This window comes from Macrobrachium nipponense, chromosome 23, assembly GCF_015104395.2.
Source record: "Macrobrachium nipponense isolate FS-2020 chromosome 23, ASM1510439v2, whole genome shotgun sequence".
In the NCBI taxonomy this organism is placed as follows: domain Eukaryota; kingdom Metazoa; phylum Arthropoda; class Malacostraca; order Decapoda; family Palaemonidae; genus Macrobrachium; species Macrobrachium nipponense.
In genome coordinates, this window is record NC_061090.1 from 14,670,841 (window position 1) to 14,698,636 (window position 27,796).

Consider the following 27,796-nt stretch of genomic DNA (forward strand, 5'->3'; position numbering starts at 1 on the left):
ACTATATGGGAACTTTTTAAATATCCAGTAAGGCTCTGTTGGTATAAGCAGAGAGCTAGTTGCTGATCAATTGTTACGGGTTGAATTTGAGAGTGTGTGTGTGTATGTGAGTAGACTTCTGCGAGTAATCCTCCCCGTGTTGGTGAAAAAATTCATCAGTCATCTAATATGACTGAGGACTGGGAAGTAATCCTCAAAACCCGTTGTGGTGAATTCATCAGTCAAAAAATGTATCATGAAACTTGAGGCCCTCTGGGAAGTAATCCTCACCCGTGGTGAAATCATAGTCAAAATGTATAATGAAATTGAGGACCTCGGGAAGTAATCCTCACCCGTTGTGGTGAAATTCATCAGTCAAAAGTATAATTGAAAACTTGAGGAACCTCTGAGGTAATCTCACGTTGTGGTGAAATCCAGTACTAAGTCAAAATGTATAATTGAAAACTTGAGGACCTCGGGAAGTAATCCTCACCCGTTTGTGGTGAAATTCATAAAAGCAAAATGGGTAATAATTGGGAAACTGAAAAGGGAACCTTACCGGGAAGGTAATCCTCACCCGTTGTGGTGAAATTTCATCAGCAAAATGTTAATTAAGGAATTGGGAAGGAACTTCCCTGGGAAGTAATTCCCACCCGGTTGTGGGTGAAATTCCTAAGTCCAAAAATGTAATAATGAAACTTGAGGACCCTGGGAAGTTAAAATCCTCACCCCGTTGTGGGTGAAAATTCAATAAAAAGTAAATCTATAATGGAAACCTTGAGGACCTCTGGTAAGGTGGAATCCGCCCACCCTTTGGTGGTCGAAATTCAATAAGTTCCAAAATGTATAAATTGAAAAATTGAGGACCTTTGGCCCGGAAAGTAATTCGGTCAACACCGTTGGTGGTGAAATTCATAAGTCAAAATTGTTATAATTGAAACTGAAGGAAACCTTCCTTTGGGAAGTAATCCTTCACCCGTTGGTGGTGAAATCATTCACCCGTTGTTGGTGAAATTCAAATCATGTCAAAATCTATAATTGAAACTTGAGGGACTCTGGGAAGTATCAAAATCACACGTTGGGTGAAATGCAAATAAAAGTTCAAAATCTAATAAATTGAAACTTGAAAACGACCTCTGGGAAGGTAATCCTCACCCTTGTGGTGAAATTCCCATAAAGTCAAAAATGTAATTATGACTGGAGGAACTAAAATGGGAAGTAATCCTCACCCGTTGTGGTCGAAATTCATAAGTCAAAAAGTAAAATAAAGTAATGAAACTTGAGGACCTTGGACCGTTCAATCCTTCACGTTGTGGTGAAATTCATAAGTCAAAATTGTATTATTGAAACTTGAAAGGACTCCGGGAAGGTAAATTCCTCACCCGGTTGGTTTGGTTTGAAAATTCATTAAGTCCCATAAAAATGGAATTAAAAATGAAACTTGAGGACCTCTGGGAAGTTAATCAACACCCGTGGTGAAAATATCATCAGTCAAAATGTATAATTTAAACTGAGGACCTCTGGGAAAGTAATCCTCACCCGTTGTGGTGAAATTCATCAGTCCAAAATGTATAATTGAAACTTGAGGACCTATGGGAAGAATCCTCACCCGTTGTGGGTGAAATCAAAGTCAAAATGTATAGTTGAAATTGAGGACCTCTGAGAGGTAATCCTCACCCGTTGTGGTGAAATTCATCCCCGTCCCCAAAATGATAATTGAAAACTTGAGGACCTCTGGGAAGTAATCCTCACCCGTTGTGGTGAAATTCATCAGTCAAAATGTATAATTGAAACTTGAGGACCTCTGGGAAGTAATCCTCACCCGTTGTGGTGAAATTCATAAGTCAAAATCTATAATTGAAACTTGAGGACCTCTGGGAGGTAATCCTCACCCGTTGTGGTGAAATTCATAAGTCAAAAATGTATAATGAAACTTGAGGACCTCTGGGATAATCCTCACCCGTTGTGGTGAAATATAGTCAAAATGGTATAATTGAAACTGAGGAAAACCTCTGGGAAGGTAAATCCTCACCGTGGTGGTGAAATTAATAAGTCAAATGTATAATTGAAATTGGGAGGACCTTGGGAAGGTAAATCCTCACCCGTTATGGTGAAATTCATAAGTCAAAAGTATAATGAAAACTGAGGAAAACCTCTGGAAGTAATCTCAACCCGTTGTGGTTGAAATTCATAAAGTCAAAATTGTAATTGGAAAACCTTGAGAGGACCTTTGCGGGAAGGTAATCCTCGACCCGTTGTGGTGAAATTCATGAGTCAAAAGGTATAATTGAAACTTGAGGAAACCTCTGAGAAGTAATTACTCCAACCCGTTGTGGTTGACATCATAAGTCAAAAATGTATAATTGAAAATGGGGACCGTCTGGGAGGGTAATCCTCACCAGTTGTGGTGAAATTTCAAATCCAGCAAAATGGATAATTGAAACCCTTGAGGACCTTTCGGAGTAATTCTCAACCCGTTGTGGTGAAACTTCATAGTCAAAATGTATAATTGAAACTTGAGGAAAACCTCTGGGGTAATCCTCACCCGTGTGCGTTGAAAAAAAAAAGAATTCAAATCAGTTGCAAAAGTATAATTGGAAACCGTTGAGGGACCTCTGGGAAGGTAATCTCAAACTCCAGTGTGGTGAAATCATAAGTCCAAATGTATAATTGAAACTGAGGACCTTGGGAGGTAAAATCCTCACCCGTTGTGGTGAAATTCATAAGTCAAAATGTATAATTGAAACTTGAGGACCTCTGGGAAGTAATCCTCACCCGTTGTGGTGAAATTCATAAGTCAAAATGTATAATTGAAACTTGAGGACCTCTGGGAGGTAATCCTCACCCGTGTGGAAATTCTCAGTCAAAATGTATAATTGAAATTGAGGACCTCTGGGAATAACCTCACCCGTTGTGGTGATAAAGTCAAAATCTATAATTGAAACTTGAGGACCTCTGGGAAGTAATCTACCCGTTGTGGTGAAATTCTCAGCAAAATCATAATTGAAACTGAGGACCTCTGGGAGTAATCCTCACCCGTTATGGTGAAATTCATAAGTCAAAATGTATTGAGGACCTCTGGGAGGTAATCCTCACCCGTTATGGTGAAATTCATAAGTCAAAATGTATTGAGGACCTCTGAGAGGTAATCCTCACCCGTTATGGTGAAATTCATAAGTCAAAATGTATAATTGAAACTTGAGGACCTCTGGGAAGTAATCCTCACCCGTTGTGGTGAAATTCATAAGTCAAAATGTATAATTGAAACTTGAGGACCTCTGGGAGGTAATCCTCACCCGTTGTGGTGAAATTCATAAGTCAAAATGTATAATGAAAACTGATGGACCTCTGGGAAGTAAATCCCTCACCCGTTATGGTGAAATTCATAAGTCAAAATGTATAATTGAAACTTGAGGACCTCTGGGAGGTAATCCCTCACCCGTTGTTGTTCATCAGTCAAAAATCATAATTGAAACTTGACGACCTCTGGGAGGTAATCCTCACCCGTTGTGGTTGTTTCAAATGTCAAAATGTAAGGAAACTGAGACTCGGGAAGAATCCTCACGTTGTGTAAATCAGAAGGTAATCATAGCAAATTAATTTTTTTCCCGCAAATATGAGAGAGAGAAAAAAAGATTATCTTGTATAAAGAATGAAATATTTCATAATGGTTCGGACAAAATACTTAAAACCTGCGTTAAACAAGGTTTTTCCATGCAGGTATATTATTTTTACTTATGATAATAGTTCCAATTTTTTCATATTATAAAAAAATTAATTTCTCAAACTAATTATTATATGGAACATAAAAAAGAAAAATGATCCGAACGATATATTTCATACAGTGATGCAAAATTTTATAGCGTAATCAACATATGAGAAGTTAGTAGAGCATTGATGAAGTTTGAGGTTTGCATACTTCGTCGGAGAAAATGTCTGAAGAAATTACTGAAATATCGTATGTTAAGACAAATTTTCCAAGCTCTTCCATCACCTAAACCTTTGGAATAATGATGTTTCTAGCAAAACCAATATCAATAAATCACAAAGCAGGCAAAAAGGAATGAATAATTCCTTTACATGTAAGGTTTTTATTGTATTGTTTGTATTTCTTTTGCCAACTCAATTGAGTGGCAACGAATGATTGAGTTTCCCCTGAAAAATAATACTTAAATAAATGAAATTTTGAGCAATTGGCAAAAACAGATCCCCAACGCAAAAAGAGATTGAAAACCAACAATCCCATTTTGTTCTCTCATAAAAGTTAATGAACTTCAACAACCCTTCCAATTCCCAACTTCCTCATACATGGTCGGTAATTTTGGATTATTTCCACAGTGCCATTACATCCAGCACTCTTGAACCTTGGTATCTCGTTTCATAATCGTAACCCACGTGAAAGAAGACTATTGTTAAACTTCGCTTAAATCACGATTGAAAGTTGAGTAATGCTTCATCAGTATAGACAATGGGGATTTTTTTCTTTTACTGCTGTTTAAAGGTTTGTTTGTTTGTATGGTGCTTTTACGTTGCATGGAACCAGCGGTTATTCAGCAACGGGACCAACGGCTTTACGTGACTTCCGAACCACGTCGAGAGTGAACTTCTATCACCAGAAATACATATCTCACTCCTCAATGGAATGGTCGAGAATCGAACCCGCGACCACCGAGGTGGAACGCAAACACCATATCAACCGCGCTACTGTTTAAAGGTGCGTCCACACCGTCGAACAGTATCCGACGGACAAACATTGTTACATATCATAGGCGAAGCAGGATGACTTCATAAGCGTTGAAACGATGGAAGTAGATCTAGCCACAAACAGTGGTACCAGATGGGGTTGTATACCAGCGTTTTTATTCTGCTCACCAGGCAAAGATCAGCAGACAATTGTTAATTGGTAACAATGCTTGTCCGTCAAACATTTGACCATGTGGATTCCAGCTACTCATTATGCGCTTGCGCGTATGCGTTCATTCTGTAATAAGTAAGTCTGTATGTGTAAAAGTTTATAAGTACGCGTAAAAATCATCATCTTCCCGATGATTACTAATAATTTTAGTCCACAACATTCTTTTTAACCTTTCCTTTGTTTCCCCTCTGTTTCGTGGAGTTAAGCAATAAAATTACATGCAGGTTGCAAATGCACCCCGTGCACGGAAACGTACACGAAACAAATTCACGTATGACATTCATAAAATAACCTTGCAAGCTTAAATTTATAACTACACTGAAAATATCAATACCTTTTATATTCAGAGCTCTTTGTGGGAAAACTGAACATTAATTGCCTCTGCTGAACGGTAATAACTGCCGAGTTCCCGAAATACATTTGAAATGGAATCAAATAATCCCGCTATGTTATTACTCGACTGGAATTTGGTGAGACTTTCTTTTTAAGAATAGGAATGAGTGGATCGCTTCCGAATTATTGTTTGACACCTTATCCATGGTAGCCCCTTTCATCCTTAGGTCTGTGCTTCGGTCTCTTTTTGGATTAAACCTTTTTCGTCTGAGAAGACCAAGATGGCCACAAAACCTCAGGTTAAGCTCGGTAGTAACAAGAAAAGTTTGCTGACGGACTATAGGTACTTCTTGAGGTGCGTCCACCATTGCGTCCACACGGGCGAACAGTGTTGCCAGGTCGGTTTGCATAGAATTCCCCGAGAATCATGTCAAAATTTCCCGAAATCGTTAAAAAATTCCCCATTTCCCAATAATTCTTATAATCAATGTTTGTCTGACAAACAATGTTACCAATTAACAATTGTCTGCTGGTCTTTGCCCGGTGAGCAGAGTAAAACCAGTGATATACAACTTCATCTGGTACCACTGTCTGTTGCCAGATCTACCTCCATCGTTTCAACGCTTATGACGTCATCCTGCTTCGTCTATGATATAGTAACAATGTTTGTCCGTCGGACATTGTTCGACCGTGTGGACGAACCTTTGGATGATGAAAAAGCAGTGTCTTCTAAAGAGGAAAGACAAAGCCTTCATGAAATAATGATGAATATAATTCCACATTAATGCAAGTGTATATGACACACTATTCAGGTCGGTTAACACTCGCGTTAGCAGCCTTTCTTGTGCATAGAAACCGTAGATTCTGATTATTTTCAAGTAGTTTCAGGCTTAAATATGCAAATAATACTTTATTGTAATATATCAGATTGATGAGCATGACTTTGCTCAGTTGTATTCCTTCCATTAAATTCACGACAAAGTTTGAGGCTCAAAAAAATAACATTTATAATAATTTCATTACACCACAGTAAAATCGGCCTTTGGTGTTAATCGTATGAAACCAAAGTGGAATTATGTCGACGCCTTTCTTTTCACTCTTAACAAGTCAAGAAAAATATAATTGCTCGTTTACTGATTCAAAAACTAAAACTATGTCACGTTTTTTTTCAAATTATAATATAAGCTTTTTTAATAACAAGGTCGTCCTTGGCATTGCAACAAAAGTGAAGGGGTGTAAATGATATCATATCAAGATTGCTAAGAAAATAGAAGTTCATTTGTGAGATGGGTACGGTATTACAAACGTAGCGGCAAAAAAAAAAAAAAAAACACACACACACACACACAGAGAAGAGCCTACTATACTACTAGCAATTAGGGAAAGCGCCTCAGTGGCGTGGTTGGTTTGGTGTTTGCTTCTCACCTCGGTGGTCGCGGGTTCGATTCTCGGCCATTCCATTGAGGAGTGAGAGATGTGTATTTCTGGTGATAGAACTTCACTCTCGACGTGGTTCGGAAGTCACGTAAAACTGTTGGTCCCGTTGCTGAATAACCACTGATTCAATGCAACGTAAAAACACCATACAAACAAACACACAGAAGAGCCTACTATACTACTAGCAATTAGGGAAATTGATATGACAAAGTGAGCCTTAGGTCTTCATCAGAGAGTTGATTTTGATAACACCAAAACTGTACATTGTTCTCGATACTGAACGTAAGAAGAAATTTTTAGTACATTTGATAATAGTTGTAATCAGTAATGTTTCCCAGAAATTTGATTTTATATGCGTTCTAGTAATGTATAGTAATTTTATATTGGATTTAAGCTCGACAAAGCTGCATGGAATGCAGGAAATGCTCTGCTTTCTCAGTCGTAAACCCCCATTACGGTTACAACGGATCTCAGCTGCGATGTAAGTGACGACAAGGAAGAGGCCCCTCTGTTATACGAAGTGAACCATCGGAAGAGATCCCCATAGGGGGGTAGTGCCGTCAGTGGACCTCATGCGGTGCACTGTAGGTATTACTTAAGGTTCTTTCATTTTCTCTTTCTTCGTCTTACTTTCCACCCTCTCCTAACACTTGATTCATGATGCAACTGCTTTGAGGTTTTCCTCCTGTTACACCTTTCAAACCTTTACTGTCTGTTGCCATTTCAGCGTTGAATGACCTTATAGGTCCCAGTACTTGGCCTTTGGCCTAAATTCTATATTCACCTTCAACTTCAATCATCGGGAGACCATAATAGGCTCTCGCTTCTGCGTAATAAGAGGACTTGAGAGAACCGTCAGTTTTAGTTTTTCGAACCGTTCCCTCGTTATCAAGTAGCCACCCCTTTTATGTGAATCGGCAATCCTCAACTTTCCTCATATTATCGTTACTCATTACATGACTATTTTCTTATAGGGCGCTTTTACCACTTCCCTGAAAAGTCGTAATAGTCTTTAGCTAGAGAGTCATTTAGTAAAGTGTCAAAGCTCTTGAGGGTCGGTAGAATGTTTACGTTTATATCATTACTTTGAATTTCTTCACACCAGATTTTTAGACCAGTTATGGCTTTTCTTTCTAGCCCATATCCATATAAAGTCCCTTCCACACGAGGGGCAAATACATGGCGGGCAGACACTGTTGCCAATTGTGTGGGTGGATGTCTATCACGAGTGTGGTTCAAGTCATAGGTTCGCCTGCCTGTGCCCACTGCCTGCCTTGGTCTGTGTGATCTGGTAACACTGTTTAAAAGTAGTAAACTTTGGAGGTTCGGGGAAGCGGCTGTCTTGCTCAAGAATGAAATGGTAAAAGGGTATTGTTTATCATTACCGTTGAAAGTGTACACTTATATACTGTTAGACACATCATTTAACTGATTCCAACACAATTTTCTAGTATGACCTAGACTTGGAGCAAGCACGAATTCAAAATAAGTTAATGTCAGGAAGACTTTCTCTTGACATCCAGTAATTTGTCATTAAAAACAACTATGCATAACAAGCTCAATGTAATGACATACTCGTTAGCAAACGTCCACGTATATATGGCGTAATTATGATCGTGCAAATATGAGTATAATGATTATGCTATGCCCATAACTAGCAGAACATTTGTTTTTGTACATAGTTATACAACATGTATAATAGTATACGTATTTTGCTTATAATCGTGAACACAACATGACGGTCTTACATTCATTATGCATTTGTTCACCCAAATAGTTTCCATGTTTGCAATAATCTCCTCACAAGGATAAATACTAGATATAGTTACAAAAACTGAGAGACAAGGTTGAACGAACGGAAGTTGAATTTATAGTCCTTCGGTCTCCCCCAAAAAATAAATAATTAGATGTAGGTATTAATAAGAAGGGCGGGAAAACGCAGTAACTGAGGCAAGCGTGAAAAACTTCCTTTTCTTGTGTTTATTTGGGTTTGTAGTTAGACGGAAAAGTAGTAGTGGCAGTAGGAGGAGAAGGTGAAGAGGTAGGAGGAAGTAGTAGTAGTGCGTGGGTAGTTGTTGTTGAGACCTAAGGTGCGTCCACGATCGAACAATGTCCGACGAACAAACATTGTTACCATATCGTAGGCGGAGCAGGATAACTTCATAAGCGCTGAAACGATGGAAGTATATATGGCAACAAACAGTGGTACCAGATGAGGTTGTATACCACTGTTTTTACTGCTCACAAGGCCAAGACCGGCAGACAATTGTTAATTAGTAACAATGATTGTCCGTCGGACATTGTTCGACCGTGTGGACGCACCTTTAAGAGAGGAAGGGTGAAAAGAAAAAAAGTCTCCGGTTGATTTAGGTGGTTGCACTGGCCAGTTTCAGTTCGTCTAGTTGTACTGTAAGTAGCCTAAGTTCTCGGAGTTTATTCAGAGGTCTATTTCGGCAGCAGTCACAACCGCTTGAGGTGAGTGTTCAAATTGTCTTTTTAACCAAAGGGTTAGTATAATAATAAAATTCTAACTGCTAATGAAAAGCGTTTTTTATTATTTTATTAGTTCCTGAACTGAAACTGAATCCTTTTAAAGAAACTGTCGTATCATGAAGACAGGAGTTTGATGAAATCCGGCGCGAGATCTTAATTAAGATGAAGTATGTTTGATGCTGCAGAAGAGTCCTGATTAATTGATCAAGTATGCCAGTATCCAAACACTGTTTATTGGGCAGTCTCGAGGGGAATTTGCCTCTCTCGCCTGCTAATCCCAATAACCTCAACAACCCTGTTGCTGGAGAGAGAGGATTTTTGAACTAGCTGTTGGTGTCTCTTGCCAACAGGCCTCGCTCGCTCTCCAACTTTTTGCTATCAGCTGTATAAATTTGTCATCAATTTACTTGAGTTTTACTCCTTCGTCTAGAGTCGATGCATTATACATACATTCATGCAAACAGAACTCTCAGATTACCGTTCATCATTTAAGCAATCTAAAGAAGACGGTAAACTAGAATTCAACTCTTGTTTTACTGACAAAAAATAAAAACAATTTTTTTTTTTTACTTGTTGGTGTGTATATTTTTGACAGGTGGTTGAAGGTTTTTGAAAGTTGAAAATGAATGATCGTATAATTAATCAAATCACGTGCGCAGGTACGGGAAATCATGTTACGACAAAAACTGCATGAGTAATTTTGTACACTAGCACCTCCTAAATCCACTTAGCGCAAATATAAGTACTAAATGTGCAAACTTAAGTAGGAGTCTTCATAAAAACGGCATGTATTGGTTCTCGTCAAACGTCTTGTGACAGCACAGGGCACTGTGGTACGTAGTTGGTACTTTGAAAAGTTATGTTCATTGGTCGTGATTTGATTTTACGTTTCTGTGTTTCATCTAGGTAACTGTACAAGTTATCAAAATCAGAGGGAATCAAGATGAATATAAACAATAACATCTCTCCACATAGTTTAGGTTACGATAATTGCTGTACTTCGGATGCATGTATGTATAGTGAATCGGGCTGTACGTAGTTATTACACACTACAGTTGATACCATATGCTTCCATGTTGCATGATAGTTATGTTTCAGTTACTTCCTTTAATTACAGAACATGAGCGATGGTAACAATAGTAAAATAGAGTACGGCATTTCATTTGGTAGCCATTCCCTGTAAAATGAAACACCACGAGGAAATCGATGAAGCTTGAAGTGCATATAAATAAATTAAAATATTACAACTTCAAGAGAACCAATTACCTTTAGAGATTGGAAGCACAGAGACAATACCATAAAGTCCCATAACTTATCCAGATGTCAAAAATGTTTATTGGGTCAGTTTTCTAAGACTCCATTAACTTACGTCACTCACATCCGTATACATACACACTGCATGATTATCCTCCTATTGCTTGCCTTTGTAATGATGAATACGCACTTTTTATACGAATGAATAAACAAGTCAATATATTGCATTTGTAGTGAAATTATCTGTGAAATGTCTAGCGAGTCAAGCTACGGGGAAACTGTTCAACTGGAAGCCTAAGCTTAGGGTGAAAACATGATTCAAAGAAACCAACCTTGCTCTTTGATATGATAAGCATTTTTACTATAAATATGTTTCAATAGCTTAGTTTTGCTCTAGGTCTAGGAGGAAAGATATTTGCTACTCCTGAACGCCGAAATTTCCACGACAAGTCTTAACTTGCTTCCTCCTAATACTCCAATTGCGTCTAATAAATGTACTCCTCTGGCGAGGGAGGAGCAATACCCGGTCCCACACTGACGTATTTTTTATGCTGTGGGTTAACCACATATTGTAGTCTTTTATAGAGCATACGTATACTGCGCAAAGACAATATTGTACATGAGATTACTATGTAAAAATATGTATATATATGGATGTATAAATTTACAATAAAAGAATAAATAAATGTATGAGTAGAGAAAGGAACAGCACAAAGTCATGTCAATCAGATAAAATCATTGATATGAAAAAGTAAGAAATTCCATGCATGCAACGATTTCCTACAGAAAAGCAACTTTAAATTTAGTGAATTGGAAAGGTGCATGTATACAAATAAACACGTGTGAATATCCAACAACTTCAAGCCTCCTTCTACGTCAGAGTCAGGAAACTATCATTAAAAGAATAATTTAAAGTCGTTAAAGAGGATATATTCATAGTCGGAAAACAAACATGGGACGTGTTTGAGTTAACGCAATGCTGACATAAGTACTTGGCAAAGCTGAATAGGTAAATAACTAGCGAGGGGAAGCACGGAAAACAGTTTTATAAGATATAGATTTATAATACTTTCCGTTATTTTTCAGAGAATGTAATGGAGCTTCACTTCCTATGAAATGAATATCTTATCAGCCCTGTTGCTTAAACGAGCGGAGAAATTATTTCATCTTTTGGATATCCCTCTGCGAGAGGAGCTAACGAGTGTAGTACACCTGTATCGTTTTCTGCCTCGTTATAATAGAAAAGAGAATCGTCTCACAAATGAAGCACACTGTATCATTCAGTGTGCCTTCTGGCGCACCTTACGAGAACCGTCATCTTTGTCAGCCTTATTCATTCAGGAAATCAATCACTGTGTGCGCGAGGGAGGTTGAGCTTGCGCTGATTCAGGAGAGACCAAGTTGCTTCATTAAAAGAAAGAGAAACGAAGAAATCCGAAGATGGCAGAGGAAGAGAGAATGGATGGTTTAGACTAGGCAACCTTTGTGCCAGTACAAGTTCTTTGTTCAAAATCGGCCCATATGTGTGGTCAAGTGTTGCAAGGGATAAGAGGCACGAAGTGGATCACTGAACTCTCAACTCTGGACTCTTAAGCAACAATGGAAGACAATCCATGTTAACGTAATTGAGGCAGATTATGAGCATTTCGTAACTTAAGCTCCTACCATAAGGACGTCAATTATTTTAGCTGCTCATTTCCTTTCCTATTCATTTCTCTTATTTCTTATTTGCTACAATAGAGTAGTATTAGTATGGGTTCATTGTTAGCAAGCGTATATAATTCAGGGACCTTTGAAACGGTACCTAGTTGAGGCCGATGGAGCGGACAGTCTATACCCTTAAGGAGACCAGGGCAAGTTGATAAAGAACTGAGAAAAGAAGATAAAATACGATGAGAAACTCAGGAGAAAGCAACATTTCCTTTCATTATTTAGCCTCGTGCCACCAGATCACACAAAGAAACCAATAATGGTGAAAAAACTGAAGCAGTTCCAATGCATGCTCGTCAGCATGGCTGGTTGGCTGACAAGAATTAAGTGGCCTTACGTCAGCATGGGTCCTTGCACGATGGTGGTCGGAAGTGATGAATAGTAATGTGTTGAAAGGAATGAGAGGATATAGTTTGCAAATCTGAGCACTGACATATCAACTGACCCATACCAGTATCAGCTCCTTTGCCTCCTCCATTATACACAGTCCACGTTCCTCTGTTGAAAGCAATAGGTTAAGAGTTAGATTGCACGGGGTAAATATAAGTAATACGTCTACTAGGGAAAATGTACTATATTGCATAAAGTTTCGTTTGATGGTTTTGTCTCAATACAACAATTACTGTATTAGCGTTACGGGAAGGTTAGTCCTACGCCTTACTACTTTTATAAACATATCTAAGGAACACTCGCGATTGTCTGAATTCAAGTAAGGCTTCCCCTAAATAGAGAGAGAGAGATATGCTTCCACCAGTGTCAAGGCATTCAAAGGTGCTGAAAGAGATCGTTAGTGTGACATCGCCTCAAAGGATCGGAGATTGTAAGTCAAGGAAAACGGGTCTAAGAAGAAATTTCGGAGCCTCGCCAGTATATGGAAATAAATAGCCAACAAACGCTGCAGTTTGAGAAGTACTGATTTTCCGATAACACCAGATGTGGTAATGGGTAGACTAATGAATGGTTGTCACAAGGCCCACTCACGGGAGAAGGGACTTTCTATAGTTCAGACTTACTATCTCTGCTCTCTCATGTATAACCAGCATTTTTTATGGATAAACTTTCCAATTAACACATGACTAATCTACAACTCAAATAAAAAAAACATTAGTCCAGAATGCTGTAACTGTGCAATGATAAACCTCCTGAGGTCACGTTAGGTTTTTAAAGGTTATAACCCACCTTCTCGGGGTCGTGGGTAGGGGAATGGCCTGGGATATTGTGTAGTACGATTGAGGCTTGTTTGAATGTAACCGGGCTATGTCTGCTTTCTGGCTACATACCAGCACCAGTTAAATGTTGCAAGGGATCTTTTCACACGTATGACACAATTTTCCTTCAAAGTGCATTATCACCAGATAACGAGAATGAAATTTGGAGTGGTTGTTATTAAAATGGAAGAACATTGGAAGAGGATGACTGAAGGATAGTCAACTTGAGAGCAGTGTTTCTTACCCCTGTACAGTGTTCTCTTATGATCATATATCAATGCAAACGTGGCACGAACTTCATAGAGGATTCTTATAAGTTAACAACTGCTATAATTAAAACTTGCTATTGCATCTTTTGGGATTTCTGCGCAACACAATGTCAAGTACGGGCCAACATAATTTACCTTTACACTTCACTTTCATAACTGAAAACAGGCACTGGTTTACATGATAACCCTCCAGAATTATGTTATTTTTCCGAAGGCATCATTAATCAAGATCAAAGGAATATTAGAAAATTCACTATTAAATAAGGATTCAACGCAAACTCTTAACTCGAGTTAAAAGAAGAAGAAGCAAATGGAAAAGCAGAACCAAAACAACGCCAGTTTAGTTTGTATAGCCTAATGTTTGTGAAGTAAAAATTGAAATGATACTGAATTCAGACAATAATGGAATTAGTGAGTAGTACAGAACCCCAACTCCTTTTTAGATGACAGAAAATCTAGCTGTCATTTAGTTTTAAGTCCTAAAATCATGCCACGCCCATGGTGTCCATAGGGTAAGCTTGTAGATTTTGCCTAACGTGAGATGCGTAGACCTCCGTTGGTTTACAAGGACTCGGCCGTATACATGGTAGGCTGTGGTTCAGTAATATCTTAATACTGTAAATTCCCATGTAATACATGAACCATATCCTTTTTCTACATGCATACTACCTACTAGGTAGTAGTCCCATCTCCTGTTCGTATGGATGGCGGACCATTAGGTATGCGATCGTTCATGCAAACACCCTTTTTTGTATTTCCTCAGCCTCCCATCTTTAACAATTACGTATTGTGATTTAAAGGGGGTGCAAGAAGGGAGTAAATTGTTCATATAATAGGCATAAAAGTATGAAAATAGTTTTAGCTATGTACCTAAACCACAAAGTAAGCAATCCAGAAATAAGAAAATCTGTTTATCTCCTTAAGCAGTACCTACCTACTATCCAAGGCTATAGGTAGCTAATCGGCAAAGATGTATTCAAACCTTAGCTTTCTAACCTAACCAAACGTGATCTAGGATGCTTGTACTATGCAGAGTCCTACTTGACCAAGATGATTTTGTTGGCCATAAGTGCCATAAGGAAAGTGCAAGATGTGCACCAACCCTACCTTTTCTAATCTGGGGTGGTGGGTCCTTATCTGACCATGGAAACTGCCTCCCTGTTGGATACCGCCCCCCCCACCATCCCTATCCTAACCTAGCATTGAGTACTTTAAGAAATTAAGTGAAATAGACTGTTGACCCTACCAGATTAAAAACTGGTCCTTTTTATATATGATGTGGCTATGGAACCGACAGCCTGTTTCCAACTTTCCAAAGCTATGTATCCGACAGGTGGTGTTATCACAAGAACTTGTGTGTTACCTAACGGGTCACAATTTTGCCATGTTAGCTATGAGGGGGCGTGGGTGGCCGGCATTGTTACCTTATAAGTTGTAATCTGATTAAACTTTTTCTCTGTTATCAGATCCAAAAAATACATGCGCAGACATATACAAAACTGTCAGTGCAGTGACAAGAACACATCCTAAATGTCGGATACATAGCTTTGGAAAGTCGAAAACCAGCTGTCTGTTCCATTGACACACCGTTTTAATATATGAGTCTTCCCAATGTGAGTTTGATATGGTTGTTGAAGCTTGGTAACAGGTAGGTTATTTGGTGGCAGGCAGGTGAGTGTTGGGCAACTACCCAGTCACCTGTTGGTAACCTGCCAATTTTTCTTCTGCTGTAGTCAATTTGCTACATCTTGGTTATGTGTGATCATGGTCTTTGATTGGGTTGTGAAGCTTTGCATTATAGTATCTATTGCTTTTGTGTTTTGAGATAATGATATCGGATACTAGAACAGTGATTTCAAGTATTTTTGTTTCTCTAGTGGCATCATTTATCATGAAACTTAGTTTTTTATACAACCTTCAGTGAAAGGTGGTGAGATTGTTGAAGCTTAATGATGAAGTAGATATCTTGCAGCAGATGGGTGTTGGGGCAGGAGACCCACCCAGGGTTTCTGTCACCTGTGACAATTGACCTTTGTTATGTATGTACAGCTTGTAGAGATCAGAAATGTATGCCACCTTTCAACTGCATTTAGTGGAGTGTCTCTGGTTTCTTGCCCAATTGGAGAAATTTGGTTCAAGGAGAAAGAGTCTTCAGAGGCATCACAGTGGAATATCACCCCTTCCCTATTCTGTGCCTGCCTTTTTCCTTGCTGCTTCTGTTGGGGTGATGTATATGTGGAGACCAGATGACGGTTTGATTCCCGAGTGATACTATTAGTTACTAGTATGATGCTAGTTCCGGCCATCGCCACCACTCCCACTTCAGCTCCTGCCTCTCTGTCACATGGTGCTTCTACTCTGAGACATTCATAGGAGACAAAGGAGCTACTGAAGGCTGTGTGGCCTTCTCTCATCTTATCAGGTGACCTTTTCCTCTTTGCCTTCCTAAAACATTGGCTATGACCAAAAGTTCCCTACTTACATAAGTTTTGGTGGATCTCATTGGCTGGACCATGGCATCCCTTCTGTGACTGAGAGCACCATGGTTGTAAACATTACTGCTACAACTGTTCTGGTAATTTCTGCTCTTGTAAGAGAGGAGGGGAGTTCTGTGGTCAACAGAGGTCAAAGAAGTGCAGCGATGCTTCACCTCCTCCTTTTCCTTGCCACCTTCCTCCTTCTCTTCTTATTTACTTTCTTCCTCATATTCCTCATTTTAGAATTGGCAGATACTTAGCAGTCTAAGAAATCTTATAGCTGTAATTCTTCTGTGGGGAATGATGGCAATTCCAGCACCTGTTCATAAGAGACAGGAGATTGTGGGTTGTACAAATCCTTAGTTCTTTTTCCTTTTCATTACCATCTTCTCCTCCTCTTCTTCCTAACCTTCTTCAGCTTCTTCAAGGAATTGTAATTTCTTGTGGAATACATATGTATAAATACTGATTGACAGATATGTCCATCTTTGGTGCAGTAATCAGAAGTTCCTGTATATTCACAGACCTCGAACTTGACAATAGCTGGAACATCTGTGAATATCAGGTCTAATCTATTACCATTTATTTTTACATTGTGATGGATAGCTGGATGGGGGAAGTAAGAGAGACAGTGCCATGGGGCATATGTATTATATGCAGATAACATTGCTTTGTGTGCAGAGAGGATGGAGGTTCTGAAGGGGAAGTTGGAGAGGTGGAGAGTAGCACTGGAGGATAAAGGTGTGATGATAAGCATGTTTGAGACAGAATATATGTGTACCACCATTAACAGGGATGGCAAGGAGAGTACATACAATGTTGGATGGAAAGAAATAAATAAGATAGGCAAATAAATAAGTCTATAGTAGAGGCCAGTGGAAGAATGGGTGAGGAAGTAAAATGCAGGATACATTCAGGGTGGAACAATTGGAGAGCTGCCTTTGGAGTCCTTTGTGACAAAAGATTGCCACTAAAACTAAAGGGACAGTTCCGTAGGGAAGAGGTCAGACCAGCTATGCTGTATGGTACAGAAAATGTCAGTATGACAAAGGCAGAGGAGAAGAAACTGGATGTAGAAGAGGTGAAAAAATTAAGATGGATGAATGGTGTAATGGAGGGAGGATAGGATTAGGAATGAGTAGGTTTATGAACATTTGAATGATCACTGGTGTGAACAGGGTTGTGAAGCAGTGCTGGCATACCACGCTCAAAGTAACTTTTTCTGGTTTAGGTGGAAGAATCTCACTTTCCCCCATCTGCAAAACATCATTGTTGGTTAATAACCCTCCTTTTCTTTTTGTAGGAAGCTGAAATCAGGCAGAAGTTAAACTGTATAGAAGTAAAACTGCATACTATACAGAAGTAAAATTGGTAGAATTTATTGTGCTACTAGATGTTTAAAAATGTGTAAGTTGCCTGCATCCATTGCCTGGTGAGTGTGTAAGGAATCTACAAAGGGAGTCTCTTGATTCACACTCTTTGACAAGACTGCTGAGGGGTAGTCATGTGAAAACTGTCTTTGTGCAGTAATGAAGAGCAAGAAGTGCTTGAGGATCCAGTTGGATGGGAGCACTCATGAATTCCCAAGGCATTATAATCCTTATGATACTTGTTATATCTTTACTGAATGAGAGTGATCAGGGGGAAACAGCATCCTGAAGTAGCTACTTTTGGCAACAGCTTAGGCAGTAGTGCAGGCATTGCTATCAGATAAAGCTGGCTGAAGAATCTGTGTGCTAAAAGTGCTAAGTGCACTACTTTTCCCATTAATTTGGTACCAAGGGAAGTGAAAGCTCCTGTAGAGGGGCTAATCACAAGCTGGAGTTCTCTTTAAGTTCAGTTTTCCCTTCTAAATTGCTTATGTAAATGATAAATTTGTAAGCAAAAAATTGAATTATAGCATTTGTATAAATTTGTATAGAACAAACTTTAGGACTGCATTATAAACCTGTCTTAGTCTTTTTTCCAAGCAATGCTAATTTTTTATTTATTTATTTATTTTATTATTATTATTTTTTTGTTTTGCCATTGTTTTGATGGCACAAGTATAGTGTTCTGTCCTGACTGGAACCTGAGGTTCTCGGGGCTTCATGCCAGCTATCCAGCTGGCAGTCTTCATCTGACTCAAGCATAGTGTCTAGCATTTGTGAAGACTATTAATGTATTTTATGCAAATGATATGTTTAAATGGAAATAGTTAATTTTGTTTTATAAACATTGTATTCAAAAGTGAATTGTGGTGTTTATGAAAATTGAATGGAAAAGTTAATTTTGTTGTTTTATAAACATTAAATGTTACCTCTAGTATTTTGAGTTTCTAAACTTATCTCTTATTTGTATTATTACTGCATAATACCTTATTCTGTTTTTAATGACAAGGTAAACCTAGATGTGAACTGGCCATCGAGGTTCAGTCCCTAATAAGGAATAAGTACGTATTTTGACTGATATTTAAATTTTTAGTAAAGTAATAGTAAATCCAATAAGCTTTGTTATGAACTAGTACTATAACACAGGAGGGAGAGACAAAGCTTTAGAATTTTTAAACGTATAACTTCCATTCTTCAGTCTACCTACTGGAAGTGCAAGTCTATCTTTGCATCTCAGTATTTGAAGGAGGGGGATAGTGTTTGATAACTGCAGTTTGATAATTGCAGTACCTTGGGGCTGTTTTTTGGTGCTGGCATGGAAAAAAAAAAAAAAAAAAAAAAAAAAAAAACAAAAACAACAAAAAACATTGGGTGAGGATTCATATGAAGTACAGGCAGTCCCCGGGTTACGACGGGTTCGTTCTGAGGCGCGTCGTAAGCCGAAAATCGTCGTAAGCCGGAACGACACTTGGAAATATGCCTTAAACTAAGAAAAAGTTAGAGACCTTACCTGTGTGACATGCAAGTATATTGCATGATGTGTAGTGTGGTTATTTCAATGGCAAAGGATGGTTCTTGAAGGTATAATTCTTTATTAAACTCTTGTGACACTATAAAGCACAATGTACTACACTTAATCCTTAGGTTAGATTATACACTAAACACTATATTATGCACTGTACACTTCGTAGTAGTATTTGGTAGATCCTGGAGTACACTAAAATCCCAGTCTGGTAGCTCTGGAAGGTAAAAGTATAACACAATTAGTACAAAATACTACACAAAGTCCTGAATGCAATATGTAAATTATAGATATCAAGAGTAAAAGAGTTAATGTATGTTAATTAATTCCTTACTTTTAGTTTATAATTCCTTACTTTGAGTTATATCAAGAGTAAAAAAGTTAATGTATGTGAATTAATTCCTTACTTTTAGTTTAAAGTTGTCCTGCTTTGTAACCCTGGATGCACAAAGTCTTATGTGGCCCCATAGCCTACATCATTCAGGGGGTTCTGGAATGTACAAAAAATAATTAGTATGTCAGTAAGTACTCTATGCATAGTAAGTTACATACAGTAATATGCACATACAGTGGTTTAATATCACATATATAACATGTATAAAACTTAGTTAATGTATGTTAATTAATTCCTTACCTTTAGTTTAAAGTTGTCGTTCAATGTAACCCTGGATGCACAAAGTCTTATGTGGCCCCATAGCCTACATCATTCAGGGGGTTCTGGAATGTACAAAAAATAATTTTGTCAATAAGTACTCTATGCATAGTAAGTTACATACAGTAATATGCACCATACAGTGGTTTAATATCAACTGGTATGCATAGTATAAATGATTGGTCTACACCCCCTGTTCAGCAGGGAGTGTACAGTATGTACGTAATTCCATGAGGGACCTTGATCACTTATCCCATGTGAGAGATCTTGGTCACTTTTTTTTAGTATGTACTATAAAACTTACTAATGTATGTTTACTACACTATGTATAATTCCTTACCTTTATGTTATGTAGTAACCCTGGACAAAGTTTTATGTGGCCCCATAGCCTGCATCATGGAGGGGGTCCTGGTTTTCTGGAATGTACCAAAAAAGTATCAAAGTTAAGTCATGTTATGTATGTTTAGTAAGTTACATACAGTAACCATACGTACAGTGGTTTATAACATGTATGTACATAATCAAACTTGGTTGGAAATTCCTGTAAAAAAAAAGTTGATGTACGTATGTAATATGTACATACTGTATGTAAAAACCTTACTGTTCATACTTTGTTACACTACATGTTACATGTGATACGTATACTTCCTGAAGGGGTTTTTTCCATCCAAAAATGGTGCTTCTACTTGTAGTTATCCCTTGATGACACTTGTAGTAGTAATTTGTTAGTACAACCTGGAGTTGTGTGAAAAATGTTGGTTCTGGAAGGAAAAGTAACAAAATTAGTGTACAAAATATACACTACAGAAAGTTGTGAATGCAATATGTTAATTACTGTAGATATATCAAGAGTACTAAAAGAGTTAATGTATGTTAATTAATTCCTTACTTTTAGTTTAAAGTTGTCGTTCAATGTAACCCTGGATGGACAAAGTCTTATGTGGCCCCATAGCCTACATCATTCAGGGGGTTCTGGAATGTACAAAAAATAATTTTGTCAGTAAGTACTCTATGCATAGTAAGTTACATACAGTAATATGCACCATACAGTGGTTTAATATCACATATAACATGTAGTATAAAACTTAATTTAGAAATTCCTTACATAACTTACCAACTTTTAGTGAGTCTCAAAGCTGTTACCTAGGTTGTGGGAGATGGAGGTGGAGGTGTAGAGCATTCATGATAAGGATGCATTCCAAACCTAACTTCAGTGTGCTTTATCACAGATAACAGGCTAGGATGATGGGCAGTCTGGAATGAAGAATTAATATTAAAGGACAGTATGTAACCACTTAGGTGTACAAAATTTTATTGTACGTATGCAAACATTAAACACAACTGAGAATTCCTTACCTTCAGCAAAATGAAGACATGTAGCTATGTAGAGGTCTGGTTTATGTAAGTCACAGGTGCATGCCAGTCTGGAATGATAATGAATAGTACATATGATTATATAGTATGTATGTTACATACATAACATGGTTATTACATATGTAATAATAAAACATTAATAAAAAAAAAAATGTCCTTACCAAATTCTAGTGGTTGGCTTGCTTACTGGGATGGCCATATGGTACATGAGTGGGTGGCTGGGCTATGGAGTGGGATGGGCAGGTGCTTGGGAGTCTGGAATGATAAAAAATATATAAAAATGATAGTTACTACTACTGTAACTATCGCACATTGTTTATTACTGTTTGACATATGTATGTGTGAATACGTATGTTCAATATAAAAAATGAAGAATTCTTTTACCTGAAGGAATGGGAGAGGTGATACTACTCGTATCAACTGATTTGGGCTCTGGAGAGGTGATACTCGTATCAACTGATGAGGGAACATCTACATCTGGAAAGAATGATAGGGTACATAAATATATTATAAGGTGGATGTAATTGTAGCATATGTACACTTTTAATAAATTTCTATTAGCAATTTATAAAACATTTTATACAAATTTGTTAAGGATTCCTTACCTGATGTATAGGGCGAGGCATCAAAACCATGGAAAAGGCTCAGGGTCATCTGGGTCACTGTCACTATCAAAGGGGTCTGAAATGAAAAAAAAAAATAATAATAAGGTTATGCAACATCAAACACATTGTACCACTATGTAAGTTAGTGTACGTATGTATGTAGGGTGTAAACAATTTCCAACATGAAAATGAGAAAATGAAATTGCTTACCTGATTGTACACGTACAGGTGGGCGGGCTGATACAGAGGGTCCAGGTACAGGGGGATCTGGAACTGTCACAGGTAGTACAGGGAGATCTGGAACTGTCACAGGTAGTACAGGAAGATCTGGAACTGTCACAGGTAGTACAGGGGGATCTGGAACTGTCACCACTTCTGCAATAAAATTACAAATGATGAAAATTAATGAAGTTACAATTTACTCTTACATTTAGTTGTTACATTAAAAAATTACACATTTTAATATGTACACTATGTACATAAAATTAGTAAAAACAGTTCAGAATTCCTTACCAGGACTAGGAGTGGGAGGTGGTGGTACTGGAGACTTGTGAAAGAAAGTGTCAAGCCTGGACTGCACACTTCTCTTCGTCTGCTTCTCCTTCAGGGTCTCCTTGTAGAAAGTCACCAAATCCATGATTCCTCTCTTGATTTTGTCAAACCTAGAAACGTTAGGGTCTTCTGCCTCAAAAGAAGCCAAGGCTCTCTCCAGATGAGTAAAACCTCTGACAAGGCCTTTCACAGTTAATGACCTGGGTTTTGGCTCTGGTGCCGCCTCCTCTTTCCTCAATCATTTGTTGTTCAAGTTCTAAGTAAGTCCTCTGCAGACAATTCCTCTCCATGGGAAGCCAGCAGCTCTGTTACATCATCAGGTTCAAGATCTAGTTTCAGCCTCTTGCTTAGCCCTACGATCTTCTCGTCACAGTCTCGACGTCTTCTGCCTGGTCAAAACCTTCAAAACTGTTGCACAAACTGTGGACACAGTTTCCTCCAGGCCCCATTTAAAGTGGTCGTCTTCACCTCGTCCAAGCACTTGCAATGTTCTTCACTGCATCTGCAATGTTTGTAGCCCTTCCAGAATTGCTTCAGTGTCAACTCCTTGTTAGCTTCTATGGCCCTCAAAGCAAAACGTATGGTCCCTTCTAAGGTAGTAAGCCTTGAAATTAGCTATTACTCCCTGGTCCATTGGCTGTATCAGCGATGTGGTATTGGGTGGGAGGTACACACCTTCACATTAGGATGCATGTCGCTCAAATTTGAAGGGTGACCAGGGGCATTGTCCAGGACTAAGAGGGCCTTAAAAGGCAGACCCTTCGAAGTCAAATACCGCTCCACTGCTGGCACGAAATGGTCATTGAACCAATCTTCGAAGACCATTAAGGTAACCAACGCCTTCTTGTTAGATTTCCAAATCACAGGGAGTTGACTCTTGAAATCCCTTGAAAGCCCTGGGATTCTCGGCCAAATACACCAGCAAGGCTTCAGTTTCCAAATCACCACTTGCATTGGCCCCAAACAGCAAAGTCAGTCGCTCCTTTCCAGCTTTATGGCCAGGTGCTGACTTCTCCTCCTTGGAAAGGTACGTTCGATTTGGCATTCTTTTCCAAATAATCCAGTCTCATCCACATTAAAGACTTGGTCAGCCGTGTAACCACCATCCTTAATTATCTCAGCCAAACCACCTGGAAAACTTTCTGCTGCTTCGCTATCAGCACTAGCAGCTTCACCTTGCAGCTTACATTATGCAAATTTGCACGAGCCTTAAAACGGTTAAACCAACCTCTACTAGCGGGAAATTCACCACCAGCACTGCCTTCGCCAAACTTTTTCACTACTGCCTCATGCAGCGCTCTAGCCTTCTCCTGGATCACACTTAAGCTCACCGGAACACGTCGCTGGTTTCTGGTCCTCCAGCCAGATCATGAGCAATTTCTCCATTTCAACAATGCTCTGGCTACGTTGCTTCTCGTTTATCACCGTTGACTCATCGGTGCAGCATCATTAACATGCTTCAGAATACGTTCCTTATCCTTCACAATGGTTACCACCGTGGTCCTGCTCAAGCCTAAAGAACGGCCTATTTCGGTGTTAGTTTCTCCCTTCTCCGAACGCTTTATCACGTCATATTTGACCTCCATCGTGATGACCTTCCTCTTCTTGGATGAACTATCATCGGAGGAAGTACTTTGGCGTTTAGGAGCCATTGTAAATTTGCGAAAATGGCAAGGAATTTCAGCAAACGTCTCAGCACACAACCTAGTGAAATGCAGGCAGGCACGCGATTGAAGTGGCGTCCTTTCGTATTGTTACGCTTGGCGTCCTCGACCGTCCGAGGTCGTTGTTCGGGTCATTTACCATACAGTTTAATAGCGTTAATTAATTTATGCACCTCCGCTCAAAAAACTAGTTTCTGCATATGAGGTATCGTTAAAAAGCATAACTAAACGTCGTAACCTTGGAATTTGTGTTGTAATCTAACCAGAAACTTAGTTTTTTTTAATTATGTACTGGAAACAAGCAATGATTTTTTCATTATATTTGCGCTTTGACTGTTTTTAAACTGCGCATCCCAAAGCTAGTGTATTTCATTCGCCCGACAACTAGTTCCGCATATGCCGGCGTCACTTTTTTTACAAAAAAAATTCAAAAAATACGAACAAAAAAAAGTGTCAAAAATCATCATAACCTCAAAATTTTTGTTGTAATGTAACAAAAACAAAAACATATTTTTATTATGTACTGTGCTAAACTATAAAGGATTTTTATCATAGCATGCGTTTTTTAAAAGCGTCGTTAACTCGGAGCGTCGGAAGCGTCAGCGTCGTAACCTCGGAACAAGCGTCGTAACCCAGGACGGAATTTCCATTGAATATTTAAGAAAAAGCGTCGTAACCTCGGAACGTCGTAAGCCGGAACCGTCGTAAGCCGGGGACTGCCTGTACTCTTTTTCTCCTATTATCCTCAACATTTGTGCATGGTTTTCAAGTATTTGTGGAGCCCAAGAGGGAATAGTGTACCTGGAGTACCCACTTCTTAGTGGATGGGTTGTGGTGCTTTTAGAGTAGGTGACAGTGTTGTCTGGTTGTTTTTGAATTTGGTACTGCACCCAGGGTAAGGGCACTTTTGTATGCTTTGCTAGCCATTAGGCCTATCCTCCGCTGCAAAGCTCCCACTTTAGAGGCGACCCATGGCTCAACCACCATGTCACTACAAGTTAAGATGAGCACCAACCAGAGGCAGCATTCACCTGCAGTAGCTCTCTTACCAGATAAGGAAAAAGGGCACAAACAAATTAAGCTTACCTGCCAGGTTATTTCCTGAGTGCTCGATAGTGGACGGGGCCTGTCACCTACACAAAAACAGTAGAAGCTCTAACGCGAATTTTTTAAAAAGTTGCCACGCTAGGAGAAACATTAGCTATTTAATTAATGGTAAGCATATATGAAACTTTATTTTATTAATATGAAAATGTAATTTTTTTAACAAATTGCTGAATAGCCTTGTTGTCCCAGTATTTTGCTTTGAAGTCCAGAATTCTTAATTCATCCATTTCAAATGACATTGCATTCTTAGAGAAAGCACATTACCAGGCTAAAGTAAAGGTTAAAAAGTTTTCTTTGATTATTCTGAAGTAGCTAGTACTAGACCGTTGCATATTTAGAGGTAATGTCTGACTACCTTTAATTCCTTTCCTTTTTCCCTTTTGCAGGCATCAAAATGACAGCGTTATATAAATGAGTATGGCATCTTCAGTTTCTTTTGGCAGAAGCTGAAGAAGAGTGAAACCTCATGAATACAAGGGGTTGCCATATATGGCAGTATCATCATCATCATTATTTTAGCAGTTTTGTAAGTTGACTCCAGTTTGAAATCACTGCAAGATTCTCAGCTGAAAATTAAGCAACGACACGATGCAACTCCTTCGCATCCATTACCAGAAACTCTTCCTATGCATCTCATTTTTTATGCTTATTATTGTGGTGTTTCGTATCTGGGATAGAGACAGTAACTCTATCTCTCCACAACAACCACTTAAAGCCGGTCTGAAAGGTCCAGAGAAAGCAACCAGTCCTCATGAGAATAGTATAAATATTGATGCTCCTGCATTGTCATCTGTTCGTCATCGAACAAATAGGCACAGAAATGAAAAAATGCAGTCTGCCTTGTTTGTAGACTTGTTTTTAGATCTTGCCAAGGTAATCTTCTGCAGATCCTTGTTTTTTATTGAATTATTGATTTATTGTAACAATGAAGAATTCACTGCAGTACAGTATATCAGTAAAATATTTGAAAGATTTGAGCAATGTGGTGGGTTGTAAAAGATAGTCATCAAAGGTGAAATTGATATAATGAAATATTTATAAAAATAGGTTACTTTACGAAGCCATGTATTACTCTTGCATGAGTGGTTACATTTTTAAAATTATTTTCTTTCCAGGAAGAGACATGCCCTCTTTGCTTTGGGAACTACCTTTGTGAGGATATATCTGCAGGATTTCTTACGTTAGATTCTGATACTCCAGTTGTTAGGGAGGGGGAGATGGTTTATGAGGCACATTTGGGTGATCTCCATAAATTGTCAGTTAAGGTAAGACTTCTAGGTTTATACTTCAAGCCCATAAGTTTAGTGAAAGTTTTTATGAACTTTGCCTAATACAGTGGACCCCCCCTTATTCGTAGATGTGTCCCAGATCCCCCACAATAACTAGAATCTCCCAATACTTAGAACCCCTATTAAAACGCTAAACACAGCCTGTTTTCTTAGTTCAGACTCAAGAAAAACCCACCTGGTTTTTTTATATATTTTTATCACAAAAAGTGTATTTAATCATGAAATGGATATGAAAATACAGTAATTTGTGGAAATTTCCCATAGAAAAATACTGCAAATACCCAAATTTCCAGCGAATAATGGGTAGATATGGTCCATAGAGAAATCCGCAAATATGTTGAGAACGTAAATACTACAGCAGGTCCACTGTAATACTATTGGATTCTTACACATTTCAAACATTTGACATGTTTATTTTAAACCCCAGAGATACTGAATTGACTAAATTACCCAAAAACTGCTAATATGACCATTGTTAGGTACTAGACAAAAATCCCTCCACAAGGAGTAGATCATTCATCATGTTTGATAGGTAATACAGTAGTACCTCAGGATACGAAATTAATCCGTTCCGAAGCGGCCTTCGTAACCTGATTTTTTTGTATTTTGAACCACGTTTTACATGTAAATTGCCTAATTCCCTCCAAGCCCCACAAAAAACCCCAGTAAATTTTATAATAAAGCTAAATTGACCAATGAACAATGAAATACAACAATTTGGACCATTCAATACCTAACTTAAACTACATATATACTATTAATATGTACTACATACCTGTAAGTAAAGTGTATTAGTGTACATGGTACAAGAAATACTGTATGTACATAAGTATGTAGTAAAATGTGGAACCTTACCTTTCAAGTGAGGCGATCTCCAAAAGTGGCGACAGAGGAGGAGGACAAATGGCAGAAAACATGAACACTTAACTTTATGAAACACATTAAAAAATGGCAGAAAACATTAACACTAAACTTTATGAAACACATTAACAAATGGCAGAAAACATTAACACTTCTTGATTATCTCCATCTTCGTTCTCCATAGAAAGCATCCTCTTCTTTCCGTGAACTTCAGCAACATTCTTGGGACCCATGGCCAGTAACATAAGTAATTAAGTTCACACACAACACGATAAAGTACCTTACAGTATAACGAAAGCGAAATCACTAACACGAATTTACGTTAACAAACTAAATACGTATATGTGAACAAACGAATTCCAGTGTTTACAATAACGCTGCCGCAAAAAATGGTCAAGGAACGCCTTTACATAGAGGCATGATGCTGACCAATAGGAGAGCAGGATCTTATGGCAGTGACTAGCATCAGGAACCAATGGGAAATTTTGTAAATAACGTAAAGTAAAAAAGTAAAAAAAAAAAAAAATGTAAAAATCAGAAAAAGGCAAAAAAAAAAAATTTAATTTTAAGTTTTTATACATTCAACTTACCTGTCAGATATATACTTAGCTATTAGACTCCGTCGTCGAACAGAATTTCGAATTTCGCGCACACGCTACAGGTAGGTCAGGTGATCTACCGCTCTGCCGCTGGGTGGCAGGAATAGGAACCATTCCCGTTTTCTG

The 27,796-nt window shown here is 38.4% G+C and overlaps 3 long non-coding RNA genes across 3 annotated transcripts; all 3 read right to left on the reverse strand.

The window, feature by feature from the left end:
- Positions 1–18,877: 18,877 nt before the first annotated feature.
- Positions 18,878–20,166, reverse strand: LOC135196244 (uncharacterized). The gene is made up of 4 exons (XR_010310349.1): positions 19,960–20,166; positions 19,602–19,684; positions 19,375–19,457; positions 18,878–19,184 (listed from the first exon to the last, which is right to left on the reverse strand). It is a non-coding gene; the product is annotated as an uncharacterized LOC135196244 (long non-coding RNA).
- Positions 20,167–20,341: 175 nt separating this feature from the next.
- On the reverse strand, positions 20,342–20,908 carry LOC135196247 (uncharacterized). The gene is made up of 3 exons (XR_010310351.1): positions 20,734–20,908; positions 20,509–20,591; positions 20,342–20,380 (listed from the first exon to the last, which is right to left on the reverse strand). It is a non-coding gene; the product is annotated as an uncharacterized LOC135196247 (long non-coding RNA).
- Positions 20,909–21,205: 297 nt separating this feature from the next.
- On the reverse strand, positions 21,206–21,678 carry LOC135196254 (uncharacterized). Its single transcript, XR_010310353.1, has 3 exons — positions 21,599–21,678; positions 21,378–21,470; positions 21,206–21,248 (listed from the first exon to the last, which is right to left on the reverse strand). It is a non-coding gene; the product is annotated as an uncharacterized LOC135196254 (long non-coding RNA).
- Between the last annotated feature and the right edge of the window lie 6,118 nt (positions 21,679–27,796).